This window comes from Scatophagus argus, chromosome 22 (assembly GCF_020382885.2).
Source record: "Scatophagus argus isolate fScaArg1 chromosome 22, fScaArg1.pri, whole genome shotgun sequence".
Classification (NCBI taxonomy): domain Eukaryota; kingdom Metazoa; phylum Chordata; class Actinopteri; family Scatophagidae; genus Scatophagus; species Scatophagus argus.
Genome location: NC_058514.1, coordinates 12,437,719 through 12,454,508, shown reverse-complemented (window position 1 = coordinate 12,454,508; position 16,790 = coordinate 12,437,719). Strand labels below are relative to the sequence as shown.

Here is a 16,790-nt window from a genome sequence, read left to right as displayed (position 1 = left end):
AGTCAGATTTTTTTTTTTTGTCTATTTTAGAGCGTATTTATTCAGGAAAACTGTCAGGTTCTTGTGTTCAGATAAGACTGAACGTTTGAGACTTTTGTCTAAGGGTGGGCAATCTTATAGTTTTATTGATCTTGAAGGTGTTCACAATCTGTTCTTCAGGCAAGTCATAGAGATTGTGACATCATCAATGTCCTCTTGCCTCTGTTTCCAAACTTCACATAACCTCATTGACTCGCAGATCAATGCTGTTTGTTTTAATCGTGAAAATGGAACAGAATCTATAACAGAATCGACACACATTTCAAAATATCTCACAATTAAGATTGTGCATCTTGACTGCAGTTTTACTTTCGGTCTATTATGTTCACTGACAAAGCGTATTGTATTGAAAAATACAAGACAGACTCAGACATTTCCTCGAAGAAGTAACAAACCCCAAGGTCAACCAAAATTAGTAGAACAAAGAAATAAGATGCCAACAAGCTAATTGTGAATAGTGATGATGATGATAAACATTATATTTGCTAAACACTGGCATGCTATCACTGTCACTATGAACAAGTTGTTTTGCTCTTAACACAGCTTCGTGTAAGCACAATATCATGGCTGCAGATTACCTTAACTATAATGTTCCTGCTGCTCATCTTCAGGTAAAATTCTTGGTCCACCCAAATATCAGTCTATCTCTATGCCGTTCTTCATGACAATCAATATGTGAATACACAGTGTGTATTCAGTAAAGGCCCCAAACTGTCTAAAGTCAAATTGTACTGCTGCAACAGCCACAACCACTCTTTGGTAAAGGCAGCATAGAACACTATACTATGACAATATCTATATCAATAAAATGTGTTCGTATGGTTTCAGTATCCTCCTTATGACAAAATACACATGGTAGATCATACAGCAGTGTTTACCTATGGAATGGCTTTGTCAATCATGTGAAAAGACTCATACTGTGGAGTGTGTGCGTGCGTGCGTGTGTGTGTGTGTGTGTGTGAGGCTGCTTCAACGCGGGTGCCCACTCAAGCGAACAAGAGAGGCTGCAGTTATCTTCACCTCCAATTACACACTAGGAACACCTCTGCTGTGTGTGTGTGTATGTGTGTGTATACACAATTGCACATTTTTATAACCTTTGTGTGCGAATGCTAGACAGTGTTTGTGTGTGTGTGTACATACTATACGCGCACATTTGTGCATGCGTGTGTGTGTGTGTAGTCCCCGCTAGGCCCTGGGGTTACAGGCAGCTTGGTGACAGTGCAGATGGGATAACATATGACATGTGAGTGACTGAGTGAGTGTGTGTACGCATGTGTGTGTATGTGTGTGTTTGTGTGTGTGCGTCTCAGTCCATCTGGGCGCCCCTCTGATCGACCGGGGCTCCCTCTGCTCTCTGTGGCCCACTGGGGAGCCGGCAGGACGACAGAGAGTGAGAGTGAGAGGGAGAGAGAGGGAGGGAGAGAGAGAGAGAGAGAGACAGAGAGAGAGGGAGAGAGGGGGGGGAGAGAGAGAGCAAGAGGGAGAGGGAGAGAGAGAGATAGAGAGAGAGAGGGGAGGGAGAAAGAGAGAGCAAGAGGGAGAGGGAGAGAGTGAGAGAGAGAGAGTGAGGGGGAGCAGCGAGGTCTGCTTACCTTCACCTCCACCAACTCTTTTATGACCATACTGTTTTATAAATGAAGTACAGCTGATTTTTTTGTTCAAGATCTTTGCATTATGTGTACTTTAGCTTTTGTTTTGATATTGGATTGCAACTTTTATTTTTTACATGATCACACATAAGAGTCTCATTTGTCCACAAAGTATACAAGACTAAATACAAAATAACTTCTAAATCAAGTAGCTGATTTAAATTACAGAGAGAGGCTTTTGCAAATGTGCTCATACACCAATATTTCCAAGTATGAAATATAAGATGACAGGGTGAGATGACAAGATTTCAGGGCTTGCATTAGATTCAGATTAATTCTTTATGGAGCTCTATAGAGGAAATTTGTTGACACAGTCTGTACACAGAAATCAGATTTAAAACAAAGTAACTCCCTCACGATGGTTAAGTGAATTAACATACCTGGAATGAACAGTGTCCATTGTATGAACAGCTGAGGGACGGCTAATTCTTTTTTGTTTTATTCAGGGTTTCCATGAGATGAAGACTGACCACAGTGACACAGTTGCACACATTAACACTTTGAATCTGCCCAATACAACCACATACAACTGAGCAGCTCCATATCTAGCAGGAGTTTGACAATGGTACAAGCGTGCAATGCTGAATTGGTAGAACACTTTTTATAACAACAACTTTTTTATGGACTAAAATAATTCCCACCACTGAGCACAGTTACAAGTTAAATTTCCTCCAAAGCATATGCTGCAAAGCTTGATTCAGAATACGCCACAATTATAGATTATGTGATGAGTGTAGTGAATAATTTTGTACACCTATGGAATGCACACGTTGTGTTAGTGGCACACAATGCCTCAGGGTACAGCCAGCATACAATACCTGCAGTATAAAGTAAGTGCACGATATATCCATTCTCCAATGAATAATTAGGTTGTTTTTTTTTAGTGTACAGCACAAGTTTACATGTGATTACATGCTGCGTGTACTGTATCTTTTTTGAAGTTTAATTGGGTCATTTTTTGTGTTGAATCCAAGTTTTTCTTCAGTTGGCATAGGCTTCGTGTGGCAGAGCCAATGGCATCGGTTTTTACCACCACAAAGGCGCTACGCTGAATGCACAGGAACACTGTGTGCATCTGACATTGTGCATTGTGTCCCCATGAGAATTGTCACTCTCTCTTGTTCATTGGATCCAGGTCCATGGCTATTTTGTGCGGCTGGCCAGGGCCTTGTGGTGTGGAGGGGAAAGGCTGCGGGATTTGGACTGATGGAGGCATTGGAGGGATGGTCTGTGTAGTTGGGATGAGAGGGAGACAGTGGGGAGCTGGGCAGTCAGTTTGTTCCTGTTCCATCCGTGGGCTAGAGGCCAGAGCCTGGACACAGAGGATGAGAGATGATGGAGAGAAAAGGGAGCAGGAGTCAGAATAGAGGGCGGATACAAGTAGAAAGACACTGAGAAAGAGGTGAGGATGTTGGGAGAAATTAGACACGAGGTCTTTATGACCACGGCAGGAAGGGTTTGGAAAGTAAAGAGAAGATGAAGAGAGATGGAAGGAGGGAAAGAAGAAATGTCAGTAGAACAATGCTAGCAGCAGGGGATGTTCTTGTCCGGTCAGACCAACACTGAGATGCTAAAGAGGACTTAATGATGCCTGACAAGTGCAATTAATAATTAAAGCGGGAGCCGACGGTCATGCAGCTAGCATGTGACAATAACTGAGGTCACACTCCCTTGACAGGCCCACTCTCCTGTTCTTCTTCCACCTCCTTTCCTCTTTAGTCACAATCTTTTCACTTTTCTCTCCTCTCATCACTCTCTTCTGCCTTTGTTACTCCCTCCCCCTCTCTGTCTGTCTGTGTAATTTTGGCGCTTATGTTCGTACCACACCCCTGCCCCCAACCCTGCCCTCTGTGGCTTTATCTATCACTCATCCCCTCTTTCCTTCTCCTCTCTATCTCTCTTGCTCTCTCACCCCTCCCGTCACCCTTGAACAGCTCACGCAAAACTGCAGCCGTCACCATCAGGTGTTGACGAGATGCCCTACTTGATATTCATGGTGAGATTATTTGGAAGTGTGTTTGTTGGTGGTGGTTGGGGGGGGTGGTTACAGGAGAGGGAGGTGATGGAACGGGTGAGTGTGTGTGTGTGTGTGTGTGTGTGTGTGTGCTGGTTAGGGATGGGGGTTGGAGGGTGTACAGGGTGTACATGAAGCATCATTACCATATCAAAGCCATGCTAGGCTTTCTGTCCTAATGGTAATTACACTGCCCACAATTGGCGCTCACTGCTCGGATCACAACAACAAGAAAAAAAAAAATTCAAAAAATGGATGGAAGGATGAGGAGGAGGGGTATTAAAGGGAAGTGCGGGGGGTGGGGGGGTACAATTGGCTGGGGCTTTCAGGTTATGTTAATACCGCTCATCTATTTAATTAGTGGCTGGCGTTGTGCTTTGTTTATATCTGACGTGCCCCTTCTAGGAAAGACAGATGAGAGAGAGGGAAACGGAGGGAGAGAATGGTGAGAATGAACGAGTATCAGAAAACAGAACAACAGAGACAGAGGCGGAGATTAGCAGAGTGGTTTCCAGGGCTGGGTGGTGGGATGGCTGGAGCGAGGTGTGACTGTGCCTCTTGAAACTGTAATGAGGTCCGTTGTGGATGGACCTTTGATAGGCCTCCTGGCTCCACCTTTCTCTCCTGCCTGTGGAGCTGGGGAGGCCGAGCCTGGGGAATCAGCTCAGACTGCAGCCAGGAATTAACCCCTGCTGTTTGTCTGACTGACTGGCTGACTGGCTGACTAACTCCCTGCCAAAAAGGACTGAGTATATGAGAGTGAAACCTGCCCATTGACTTGATGACTGGATGGCCACATTACTCATTTTTTTCTCTTTAGAAGTGATAGTCCAACTTCTCTAACCATGTCCAATGGTGAAAGTGCTTACACCTTGTTTCAAATGACCACAAGAAAAATGACAGAAGAAGTTGTCTCAAGATTGAAAAAAAAGAGGTTCTGTCAGAACAAAAGTGGTCTGGCCTGTTTTCACATCTCTGCACAATTGGCCAATCACTGCATAAAGTTGCCAAGACTGTCAGATTATCTGTTCTGGAAAGTTTCCAAGAAGTTGTTGGATGCAGTCTCCATGTCCAGGGAATTTCAGATGCTATCTGATGAGTACCTTGTTTGAAGCATACCTAAGCCTCAGGAAGCTTGATGTGAGTTTGATGGCTGCCAGACAGACAGCTTGACTTTCTGACTCTTGCAGGCAAGAAGGCTGATACGGGTTGACTCTCTCTTTAGCATGTTCATTGACTTTTTTTAATGTCCAGTGCCAGCACTTTTAAAATTCTAGTTTTCCACAATATCTCTATGTGACAACCACAGTTATTGTTAATGTAAATGTATGGTTGGGATTCAGCGACAGAACCCTTGGTTGAACTTAGGGAAGGATCATGGTTAAAACTGATAAAAATGCAAACATTTGTTGCAGCAATGTGATACGACACAAGCACTGCTCTGTAGAAAACTACAATGATGTTTTACTGACCAGCTAACAGCCAGGGTGGACTCACTGAATGATGGACTGCAGCCTGGCTTGGCTGCTCCACTCTGTTACTATGTATGCTTGTGACTTTGTTCCAGGCCATGTTTGGTGGCAAGACATGATCTTTGGGACTGACTTTTTGCATGCAATTTGCCTATGCATATGAGTCTTTACACCTGAATGCACACATTTCTGCCGAGTCTTTGTGATGTGAACGTTTTGGCTCCCGAATACCTGTGTGTGTGCATCTGTATCCACTTTTTAAAAAGGGGCTTGTGATGGGTATTGTAATAGAACTCATTTTACAGCGCTCTCAGGGGAAAGTGAACGTGGAAATGAGAGGAAAATGAGAGGGAAATGAGGATTTTTTTTTTTTGCCTCTGTTAGAGTAAGCTATCATGTCTCTTCTCCACATAGTTGATGGCGGCTGTAGTTGTTTCCCTCGGTGTGAGTCAGTCGAGACCTCGGTCAGCACTCGATTGTAGTATCAGTAACTCACTAAATACATATTCTAGTAAGAAATTGTCATGTATGTGTGTGTCCATCATCAGTAGTGGGTGAGGAGGGTAATCTGCATTTAAAAATATTCATGTGGCATTTTCAAAAGGTCCAAAACTGTGTTTTTAAAAAAACTTTGACTTCAAAGAACAGACGGACAGACAGCTGTAGGGAAAAAAAAAGCCTTTGGTTCCAAATGCCTGCCATTTCACTTAGTAGTGATGGGATGTGTTTTTTTCCCCCACAGCTTACTTGAAAACCCTGAGAATTGCCACCATCTTCTCCGAGGACCTCCAAGAGAGCATCTTTGAAAAACACTTGTCTCCCAATTTGAGGGTAGGTGAGTGGTGGGGGGTCAAGTCAACTGAAGAAAACTCACAACAAGGCTGTGCGATTTTGTTCTCAGCATCTTCGAACATAGAGTAAAGCATAACAATGTAAAATGGCAAGAAAATGACGGGGAAAGATGACAGTAGACGTATATGAGATAAACAGTGATGGAAATGTAGGCCCTCTGAGACTGTTCTGGTAAAATACAGTCAGCAGGTCTGCAGAAAGCTGCCTCTCTACTATACACAGTAAAACAAAAAAAAGGAGAGAATCAGAGGACTGCAGTAGTTCTAATACTGAACAGAGGGCAAAAGAGGAGCGACTGATTGTGCTCAAGGAGAGAAAAGAGAGAGAAGAAACAGGGAGAGTAGAGGGAACAGCCCACATGCTATCACACTGTTTTTAATAACAGTGTAGCGGCGACCCGAGGCCTCCACGTCCACGCAACGGCTGTGCAATGTCTGCTCGGCGTCTGTGCCACACACAAAAGGGCTCCAATCCAAAAGTCAAGCCATTCTGCTCTGTCTGTCAGCTACAGGCTGCAGGGCGACAGAAGCAGTCAAAGACCTCTGCCTATTCACTTACGTATATATTTACCGAAGGAATCTGTGCCAAAGAGGCTCTTCATCCCTCTTCATCCATAAAGCGCTGCTCATCGCTCCAAGGCCACGTATGCGCTAATGAGGGTAGATTTGAAACGTTTCTATGCTGAAAGTACACACCAGCAATTTTACGTCGTCGGTGAGAACTTCATCATCAATGCTGATGCTCCAGGAAAACAAAATTAGTTCAAGTGTCTCCTCTTGAACAGGAGTGATGTGGCAGTTTAACTCCAGATCGCTGTATGTCAGCTCTTGTCCTCATTCACAGCGCTCAATTTAAAGAAAGTTTTCCAAGAAATTTCTAAATATCCAGTTAAATGCTGTTGAGAGTCCAGAGAGGAGAAAAAAAAAGTTTAATTTTATTGCAATTATGTGTCAGCATATGTGACACACTTTCCAGCTGTCTTTCTTTAAAGGCCTTCCTAGTGTTCTAATAGGTAATTGTAATATTTCTATTATGAAGTAAAAAATAGAGCACAGATAGTTTAAACCCCTTCTGCTTTCTTGCCTCCGCACTCCTGGCCAGTCACAGCGTGAGGTGAGCTTTCTTCAGCACCCACTAAGGTCTAGAGTTGTGCTCAAGGCCACTTCATATTCTGTCCTCTCCCATTTGTTGGACATCAAAATGAGAAAATATCACAAAAGCAGAAGCTATAATAAAGCTTTAATAACAGGCTTTGTGCTGACTTGATCATTTTGAACTAAACAAGAAAGAAAAATGCCTAGATTTGAAGTGATATGTATGGGTGTTTGCCACATTTCAAAGCTGGGTGAAAATAGACAGCAAAACAAAATGTACTCTTATGTGTTTCATTCATTCGTTCATTTTCTACACCGCCTATCCGTCAGGGTCGGGGGGGTGGGGGGGCACTGGAGCCTATCCCAGCTGACTACGGGCAAGAGGCCTTGTGTGTTTCAACAAGTCATTTTATCTAAGTTTTAAAACCTTATTTTATTTGTGAGAAAACGATTGATCAAAAATGGACACAGTTTCATCTTCTAAAGACATTTCTTAAGAGACAGATAACATATCATGATCTGATCGGGAGAACTTCCTGTGTTGAAAACAAGTGTAACAGTCTAATCCAACATATAATTTTCTCTTGTTTCAGGTTGAAGGAAAGCTTCACAGGTGATGACAGGATACTTTATTTTCACTGTGAACCACACAGCTCTCTCATGACTAAACTAAGGTCCAGTAGGAGGCGTACTCAGCGCAAGCAGCTCAGTCCTGGCCCCCACCTCTCCCTCCCTCCCTCCACTCCCTTCCCTCACTTCTTCCTCCTCTCCTCACAGTGTATCAAGTGCATCATCCTCTCACACCTCACTTTGCCCTCGAGAACAGCACCCCGCTCACACACACACACACACACACACACACGAGACACTCACATGCACATGCACGACAGCACCTCGTAAGCGAGATAAGGAACTTGCGGCACCAAAGGGTCCGGCTTCTGTCACCCTGCTACCTCGCCTGAACCACATGGCCGCGGGTGCAGAGAGGAGCGAGAGAACAGAGAGAGAGAGGAGGAGGAGGAGTGGAGACAAGAGTAGGAGGGGAGAAAAGAGAGCTCAGGTGCAAAAAAAAAAAAAAAAAAAAAGGAAGAAATGTGATAAAGATGCAGGAGACGCAGAGATGAAAGAGGAAGAGAGACAGATGGGGCCAGAGAGAAGGAGAGAAAAAGGCAGAGAGACACAGAGAGCTTTAAAAAAAAAAAAAAAAGGGGGGGGAGCGAGTGAGCAGCAGTGCCAGCAGCAGAGAGGGACTGTTGTTTTCTGTGCATGTTGTCGGTTGGCTTGCCACCAGTTAGCATGAGGCAGATGCAACCGGGAGCGCTTGGTAATTATCACGGTGAACCTCCCTCAGAGCACATGTGCTTTCCGCTCTCTAATCTTCACAAAGATTCTACGTAGTCTGGTTTTCAACATTTCACCCCTGTTGAAACAATAGGCAAGAAAAAGGACAGCAGCAGCACATGTAGTATATCAAAATTGTGGCTACGTCGAGACTCCTGTGTGTGTTTTCTCAGAGCGAAGAAACACATTTCTGAAGGCAACTTTCTTTTTGGGGGGGGGCGTGTTTTGTTCTGCGATCTCTCCGAGCATCCCCGCTCTTCAGTGTGGCAGGTGCGTTTGCTGCCGTCTCTTATCGTGTTGAGCTCAGAAGCTCTCGTGCTCCTTTTCAACAGGTGTTTGTGGATCCAACTGCAGGAGAGCAGGCTCCTGCAAACTCCTGATAAGCCTCCATACTCACAACTCACCCAGTTTGATAGAATCTGCATATACCTGCAATCATATGCTCTGGCCAAGTGACAGAAATATTCCCTTGCCGACTGGCAGAGATAAGTTATCTCCATCAGCTGTGCCTCCCTGCACTTTGAACATAGTATTCAGATACACTTGGACTCACTTTACATAAACTGCAGTCCCAGTCACTTTGGTCGAACTGCCCTTAATGTGCTTAAGCAGCCTAACAGTGTGTTTAAGATTGAACTGAAGTTAATATAACGCTTGTCAGGGCCTTATCAGATTAACTCGTACAAATGTCAGAAATAATGTCGCCTAGTACAGCAGATTAACATACGAATTACATGCTATGAAGTCCTTGCAGTTTATGTATTCGATTCATATAAAGAGGCACATGACAGGACATAAGTGCAACATAATCAAAAAAGCCGAGGGGCATTTTTGAATGGTAGGAATGCAATTTTCCTCAGTCAAGGCTGCTGTAGGACACGTGACGTGGCGGATCTTTCTATCACATGTCCTTGTAACTGCTGCGCACAATTATGAACAAAATGACAACCAGAAATGTAAAAAAAAAAAGAAGAAGAGAGATCAGAAACAACAAAAAAGAAAAGAGGAGAATACAGCTGGGTGATAGTTCTAAAAGGTTTCATTTCAAACTGCCTGGATCGGAACATTAATTAAATATAAAGGGTTGTTTCAGATATTCTGTGAAAGGCTTGATAATAAAGGACCATCTTCTGATGCCTGCCTGATTATATATCTTGCCCACTCTAACCCCTTTCTCATGAGACTTTTAGTAGCTTTGAACTGATTGTGTATTTGCTTGTTTTTAGTCATTTGCGCTCATTTTATTGCTGACATGGTCTCTGTTAGCTGCTCTGTTGCAGTTTCATGAGCAGGCAGAAGTTGAGTGAAAGTTCAAGCATGCATAAAAAAATGAGTAAGCTTCAGGCACTTGCGTGAAGAGAGGAATGTGAGTTTTGTTACGCATCTCATTCATGAAGACAAAAAAAAAAATCAGTTTTAATCAGGGCTAAAATCAGGAGATTGGAGCCTTCACCAAGGGATGTGCCAATTGTTATCTTCAGCAGGTACATAGCACACACCTTCTCTTTTGACTTAAAATACTTTAGAAATCGTTCAATATCACATCTTAGGAAAGAACTGTCCTCAAACTTGTAACAGCAAACCAGATTTTATTTCCACAGTGACACAGAGAATCATTGATGTACTGTGTCCACAGTGGTCAGAGTCCCAGTAATGGAAAAGCTGGAGGCAGAGTGAATCAGTTTCACCATCTTCTCTTACGTGCTCCCTCTCATGCTGTACAGCCCCCACCCACACCTCCCTGCATCCCTCCCCCACCTCCCTGCATCCCTCCCCCTTCTCCCATTTTCTTCCCCCCTGTACTCTGTCTGGAGTCTGACCCCTTGTAAGTACCATGTAATCTTTGCTGTTAGGAGTAATACTCTAGTCTGCGCAGGTCACCAGTGGCTTTCCATCTTGAACACGTCTTCTGAACTAGTTGTTGTCCCCCCCCTGCCCACACACACACACACACACACACACACACACACACACACACATACACACACATAGCTCAGCATGGATGGTTAATGTTGAGCACAGCAAGCCTTGTTGTACTTGAAAACAAATCACTGCACTGTGGCTTAATAATGTAGTGAGTCCTTTAAGCCGCAACGACAAGTTGATCTGCTCCATTACAAATATGGGAACTTTTTTGATTACATGACCCCATGACACACAGTGTTGTTTTTTAACTTATCAGCGTACAAATTCCTAAATAGGTCAATGCAGAGAAGTGGCTTCATAGTTGCACATAGGAGCACAAAACAAAATCAGAAAGAAAAAAAAATTATAAAATTTAAGGTTCTTTAACGGATAATCAGGGCTACTGGTTTTAAAGAGTGCAGGTCCAACCATTTTCTCTGTTTTTTTTCTCCATAAAGCAATAATCAGGTGTGAAAGGATCCCACCGAATTTTGTATTTAGAGGTCATGAGTTTCACCAGATTGAAACAAATAACGCTGAATCTACAGCTTTGACACTAGAGCGCTACCTTGAAATCTCGAGACATCTGTGTACTCTGCTTTGAACGGTGAGTTCCTCTCAAAAACACAAAGCGCTGATTAAAGCCCCCCCAAACAAAAAAAAAAAAACAACTTTATTTTTATGTACCATTCACTAGCAATCCTGTTCTGTACAATCTAAAACTGACTAGAAATAGTTTTAGGCAAATAAAACCTGGCTCTTATTCAATTTCTTTTCTATCCTTTTCATTCCCCCTCTTTTATTCACCTTTTTTTATTCTCTATGTTCCAGCCTTTTTACCCCATAAATTTCTGCCACTACGTCGATTTTGGTCATGGCTGCAGACTCACTCGCTTTTGCGTTAAAGGCTGAAAAGAATTTCTGGGTGGATAATGGCGCAGATCGAGAGGTCATTGCTGTCTGCGTTTCATCGCATAAAGAGGACTTGCGTAAGAGATACAGTATTGTCTGTTGTGCAGCACATAGCAGAGGTCAATCTCAATCAGCCTCTTTTGTCAGGGGTCCCTGTAGAACTCTTTGCATCTGAATTCCAGTTATATTTCATGAGGGACAAGCTCCCTGCAAGCACAGTGATTTGCTACCTGAACAATGAGAGTGTGGGCATCGTGAAACTGAGACAGCTTTGACCGTGGCACCCTACCAGTAATTGAGTTCCTTTGCCAGTCATGCGTGGGGTCGGTTTCATTGCAGTTGGGTGCAGGGAGGGGTGGGCGCAAGACCATTGAAATCCAAAAATCTGGATCTATTGTGGAGACTTTGTTTGGGAGAGGCTGGAACAGCGGCATGCAAGGCCTGTGTGGTTGATAATAGACTAGCAGCGCAGTCATAATCTGTCCAAGGACTCCAGACAGGAGCTTTTAGAGGCAGATGCTCACCTAACTCAAGGTTTGTACACACAGGAAGTCGGGAAGAAAAAGACACAGAGCTGTCTGAAGCATAAAGGACTACCTGGAAATATTCTGCCTTGGGGATGTATCGCGTTTCTCTCCTCAAGGCCATTTCTTCATCAGTCTCTTCATTGTTTTGTATCCAGCCTCCTCTTTTAGGTTACTCATCAAAACTCTTACCCAGTTCCCCTCTCTGTACTCCCCTAATCATGATTTCCTCTTATTGCTCTGTTCACTGCACGGCCTGCTTTGCCGACTTGTTCGGTAATGATCCTCGCTCCCTGCGACGACTGGAATCCTTTTGTGCCGTCTGACACGTTTTATGTTTGAAAGGGAACAGAGGGCGTTTTTACAATGGCCTTTTATGCCCTGTGAGAAATATATGAGTCTTTTTGGCGCGGCTAATGAAGGCGCTTTCATGTCCCCCACCAGTGGAAGTGTATAGAGATGAATTGTCTGGGGCCCACACAGGCCCCAGTGCAGACCGCGGCACATTGTGCCGGCCTCAGGTCTCTGAAAGAAGGAACAAAATAAAGTAAAGGAAAAGAAAAGAACAATCTCCAGCTTTACTGTTCACTAGTTTCCGCTCTCACTCTGACGTTGGGACAGGAGAGCAAGCGAGGTGAGCCCACGCTGACAGGCAACGCTCCACCCCCTCTGCGCTCTTGCCGCTTCACCAACACGGCTATCATCATTATCAAGGTGACCATTACTCCCCCCTTGTTTCAAAGACAGTCATTACGGCCCCTAAGAACAGAGGCACGGCCAGGACGGAGGACAGGGGAGGAAGAAAGATAAGCAAAGACAGAAAATAAGGAGGGGCGGACAGATGAGAGAAGAGAGGAGAGGAAGAAGGGAAGGAGGTGGAGGAGGAGGAAAGGGTGTGATGAGGAATTATGATGAGGAAAAGTGTGATTGGGGAAGGGAGAGAGAGAGAGAGAAAGAGAGAGGACGTGTGAGAATAAGTGAAATAATTATGGAGGCCACTTCACCAAGGGCATATTGTACTGTGCAGAAAGTAGCTTCAAGTGTGCACACACACTGTATGCATACACTCTTCAACTCTTGTCAGCTCTTGGGTGAAGGCAGTGTTAGCTTGAGTATCTCACCCCACTGCTGGGGTCATAGGATATTAAGCCTGATTGTAGATTTGATTATCTCTTTAATATCAGATAAATCCAGATGCATGCTCATCAGGACTGCGGTCCTCACACACACAAACCCAACCACTGTATCATCCTCACTTTGTTTTCAGTGCTCTCACTTGCTCATCTTGAACTCCAATGAGGTTAACATGTGTGTATGAATGAGTGTGCGTATGCACGTACCTGAATGTAGCCTTGTCTCAACAAAATGCACGTAACTATCTCCTCAAGTATGCATCCCTTTCCATTCTGTGTGTGCGTTTGTGTGCTGTTGCACAATAGAGCTGGGGACGGATATCTTTGCCGACAGCGGGAAACAGAATTATTCTGAGCATTTAACATCTAAGGCCACAGAACAAGGCGTGTGAGTAATACAAGGGCCGTGAGTTCAATGGTAATACAAGAAGAGGGGATTTTATTTTCTTTCTTCAAGAGTACAAGAGGGAGCGGGGTAAATAATTCATTTCCTTTGGCTCAGGGCACGTCCTATTGTCACTGCCTAACAAGCACAAGGACAGGCGGCCTGCGGGCCTCTTATTGCTTGTGAACGGCAGAGAGAGGAATGGAAACAGAGTGAGAGGAAGAGGGGAGGCATGGTAATGCGCTCTTTGATCCTCCCTCGTTAGCCCTTGGTGAGCTTCCTCTGCTCGCCGCCGCCCAGAGAGATGGTCAGATCGCGCTCCTGGCTCTGTCAGGTGTGTGTGCGTGTTTGTGTATTTGTGTGTGCGCCCTGGTGAAAGGACAGTAAAGACACTTCCTCTCTCTAATGCAGCCCAGGTGGAGGTGCATGCTCAAAGGGGGCCAGGAAATAAAAAGTACACACAAATACACACACAAGTATGAATGAGTGCTCACATTATGCAAGAATGCAAATACACACTCTCATACAGTTGAAGTAGGTGAAAATGCACATCCATTATTTATGGAATTACAGACTGTGTCCACGCTCAAGTGGCTAAACCCGAAAAGAAAAGTTTAGGTGTCAAAACAGCACTGATGTTTTCACTGAAGATTTCCCATGACAATTAATACAGCTAATTAATAGGAAATGAAGCTCAATCTTATATTCTTCGTCCTCTGTGAACATAACGGTGCCTCACTGTCAACATCTGGTCAAGAGTGGCACAGCCCAGCCACACATTTTTCTCTGGTTCTGTCTCTTCCTGCTTTTCATGACTAAATTAACTATTTCAGTATAGACAAAGTCACATTGTAGTTGGTTCATTTCTTTCTCTGTTCTGACAGACAAATGAACAAGCATAAGATAGTGAGTCAAATCAAAGCTGATCAATAAAGAACAGCCACTAAGCATATGTTACCACATCTAAATAAGCTGCAAACTGGTTTTTAATCAGCTGAGAAACATGAAAAAACCCTATGATGAATGTGGCTGCTGAAGAACAGATATAAGAGTTCTGGAAATGTTTCCACTGGACATGAAAACTATAATGTAGTAACCCGTACCTGAGACATCAGCCAGCGTGCAGTGCAGCTGCATTACATGACCACAAGTCCCAAGGAATCCTGTAAACATTCACGTTCCAGAGGCTGGAGCTACTGAATGACTTTGCAGGTCCATTAAAATTAAAACACGTCCCATGACTATTCTCCAGCAGACCATATTTATTATCAAGATATCATATGTGATCAAGAAATCTATTGATCAACTAATATTTTTAGCTCCACTGCTACTCAGCCTTCAACTTTTGTTCAGTTTTCTGTGTCCACACTTAAATGGGTTCTATGAGGTACAGATCTAGGCACTCTAAACTTTTCAGAAAGCACTTTTCTTGGGTGTGAGTAACACTGGCATAGTGTGGGTCAAGAGAGGGTCAAAATACATAGTATGGATTTCCAATCAGTAGCTCTTGCTGGTCATTTGTAAGCTGGACTATGTGTGTGGTAATAGAAGTCTGGGTCCTTTTCACTTATATAACTGTCATTATGATCATTCTACTTTGTCTCCCACTCTTTCTCTGTTTCTATGTCATTGTTTTTTGGGGTGGGAGAAGCAGGAGGAGGTCCAGGCCTGCGAGGGGACAAGGTCCAGGCTAATGGCAGGAAGTCTTTAAAGTCTGCAGCCGCGCATTTCATCTAAGCACAGAGGGGGCCCGCTGGCCACAGACCCCTGCTTTGATCCTCTCCCTCACTCCCTCTCCCAGTCTGTCTCTCTGCTGGCCTCTCTGTCTCTCAGCCCAGCACCAGGGCAAAGCTGATGCTTAATTAACAGCTCTCTTAACACACACACCCAGTAAAGCCAATATGCAGTATGCGCACACGCACATGCTAACACACATGTAAGCACAAATAAAACACACATTCAGTGGAGTGCACATGAACTTGAACACACACACACACAGTAACGCAGCTAACGAGGCAGCTCAGACACACAAAAGTGTGTGGACTCACACAAACACACACTGTGCCTCTTCTCTGTCTCTAACCAGTTGAACTTATCTTATTCTGGCCCAAATCATCTTCTTGGCATTTTAGTCACTGTGATACCAATCTGCTTGACTGGATATGTACTGCAGGTGGACTGTATTTGATTTGATGTTGTGTTGTCATTAAGTTAAATGTACTTTTTTTTTATTCTGGGAACTCCCAGTGCCAAGCATGTGTGTATGTGTGTATGTGTGTGTGTGTGTGTGTGTGTGTGCATCAGAGCAAGATGACTAAGTGAATTTTGACTTTCAGTTTTCTCATCAGCTGATATCAAAGACCAAACAATGGTAACCACTGTTTAGACCAACGTCTCAACCAAACAAAAGTCGAACCTACAACACCAGTGGCAACTGTTAAAAGACTGAAAATAAGGCCTTAAGTGTCTTCAGCATGACTGTTCTTACACCTTACCATGGTGTGGACAAATGGAGCAAATGATGCACCTTCACAGATGTAGCAGTGTGGAAAAAAGAGATGAAAAATAAGCACTCGCAGCTTAGCACAATTAGTTTTATGAATTCATAAGTTCAAAAAAGGTCAAATAGTGTACTTGACTGCTGGCCTCACGCCAGTGACTAAAGCAAACCAATGCCAACATCACACAGTGAAACATGTTAAGCCCTGAAAATGAATCTTATAGGGAGGAAGGAGTTACCAAGGTACCGAAAACCTGCTTTCATTCTTAGATACAGTATACAGCAAAACTGCACACCTCAGGCTATGAAAGTGGTCTCCTGGCCGAGGCTCTGCATCTACTGGCTTGACTGGCATGAGTTTTTTGTGCCGACATTCGTGCCTCCTTAAACAAACAACTTTGGTCATCCCTTTACTTTTCATATAACATCACCATCAGGTCAAGGCAATGTCTTCTAGGGCTCAAGGATGAACTCAAGAATGCAAAAAAAACGCTTTTCGGTCCATTATTCAACACCATAACTCAGGAACAGAAGAGCAGATTGTGACTATACTTCATATTTAGTCACATACTGAACTGCTGACACAAATCTTAGGTGTCCACCTTGAAACTGTGCTGACTGTGGGCACCTAATGTCTCCACACTCTCTGGCTGAAGATGTGTGTGAAGCATTCACGTTTTAGAATCGGTAGCTTCTTCATGTTCAGTCAGAATCAGCATGAAGAAGACAGCATGTTTCTAACTGGAAATTAATCACTGGAATTATAAGATAAAATAAGCCTTTATTAGATGCCAATGTATTGATGATGATTTTCGTTTTGCAAAGGACTACACTCAATACATTTGATTAAATTCCTTTAATGTTTTCATTACACATATTATATGATTCATAGATATGAACTGCCTCACAGAGCTGCCAGCTTGGCTGAAAGCTTGGCAATTTGTAGCCTCCCTATTTGTTCTTCTGA

The 16,790-nt window shown here is 43.7% G+C and overlaps 1 protein-coding gene and 1 long non-coding RNA gene across 8 annotated transcripts in view; one reads left to right on the top strand and one right to left on the bottom strand.

Annotated features, from left to right (window-relative positions):
- Positions 1-16,790, bottom strand: part of LOC124053467 — a 254,075-nt gene that overhangs the window by 52,579 nt on the left and 184,706 nt on the right. The gene's annotated exons all lie outside the window — the stretch shown is intronic.
- Positions 1-16,790, top strand: part of sox5 (SRY-box transcription factor 5) — a 216,014-nt gene that overhangs the window by 49,791 nt on the left and 149,433 nt on the right. For 3 of the 7 annotated variants that reach the window (XM_046378634.1, XM_046378635.1, XM_046378636.1), the window contains one exon: positions 5,920-6,008. The exons of the other annotated variants lie outside the window; for them this stretch is intronic. The gene's annotated coding sequence lies outside the window, so the exon portion shown is untranslated. The remainder of the gene's footprint in view (positions 1-5,919; positions 6,009-16,790) is intronic. 7 annotated transcript variants of the gene reach the window in all.